General features: G+C 34.4%; 1 long non-coding RNA gene across 1 annotated transcript; it reads right to left on the reverse strand.

The window, feature by feature from the left end:
* Positions 1-10: 10 nt before the first annotated feature.
* LOC119082973 lies at positions 11-498 on the reverse strand. The gene is made up of 2 exons (XR_005088759.1): positions 317-498; positions 11-249 (listed from the first exon to the last, which is right to left on the reverse strand). It is a non-coding gene; the product is annotated as an uncharacterized LOC119082973 (long non-coding RNA).
* Positions 499-1,056: the final 558 nt, after the last annotated feature.

Genomic DNA, 1,056 nt, shown 5'->3' on the forward strand with positions numbered 1-1,056 from the left:
AATCAATGTCGAAAAGGTAAAACTTTTATTCGTCGAATAAGAATTGCATACAGTCACTTAGTTTCATTATGAATCGTATTTTAGATCGGATATAATCACATTATGTAGGTTTTCTTTCGTTCACAAAGAAAATCAGACAAACATGCAGCGTAATCCTTATCGGTAAATTGGTTGACATCTTCCTTTTTTATCCAAGGCGTAGCCCGGGGGACACACCTTCGGCGCATCGATGACATGTCTCAAAACGGTCTAAAAAATGTTGAACATCAGCAATAATTATATACTCGAAAACTAACAAAAAAAGATTTCTTTTTACTTCGTAATAGTCACCTCTTCTGCTTCCTTCAACAGAATTTAGTCGCTGTGGTTTTGAGACAGTATTCTCGTTCGGCATTTTCGTAAATGATTTCCAGTGCGCGTATTAGAAACTTAAATGAATTTAAATTAGAATAGCATTGAACTAGGCTCAATCAAAACTGATACGTACTTCAATTTTCAATATTTCGATTTGGAAAGTGAATTTCATTCTGACCAAAAACTGAACAAAATTTATGAACTCGTCTAATCTAATCTTTCCATATCAACAATCTGGATATTATCTGTATTACGTCATTTTGTAAACATTTTTAAACTACGTCAAACATTTTCAACAGAACCCGTCCAGATTCATTCGTACGGTCATCGGGAAATCGTCACTTGTTCCAAGAATATTGTCGATTTTCTGGTTACTCAACTGTACAAAGGTTTCGTTAGTAAAACCGTCAAGTTTAAAGACGGATAGCATAAAACGTTTTACGAAAAACTCACTCCAATATATAAACAACATCGTCATTGTTACAAAAGATTTTTGGATTTGCGGAATATTACGGTCATCCACAGCGCACACTTTATCGCTTTTATTAACTCTGAAATAGGCATTTTGTCTCGTTTATTTACCAAAAGGATTAACGCATTAACTGCGTGTATCTATACAATAGCTGCTTCGAAAGATTGTCGGCATTTTTTTTGTTATACAGAGCAGAGCAATAAATCGGGAAACAAATGGACTGTAACTGA

The sequence above is a fragment of the Bradysia coprophila genome, unplaced genomic scaffold (assembly GCF_014529535.1).
Source record: "Bradysia coprophila strain Holo2 unplaced genomic scaffold, BU_Bcop_v1 contig_52, whole genome shotgun sequence".
Lineage (NCBI taxonomy): Eukaryota > Metazoa > Arthropoda > Insecta > Diptera > Sciaridae > Bradysia > Bradysia coprophila.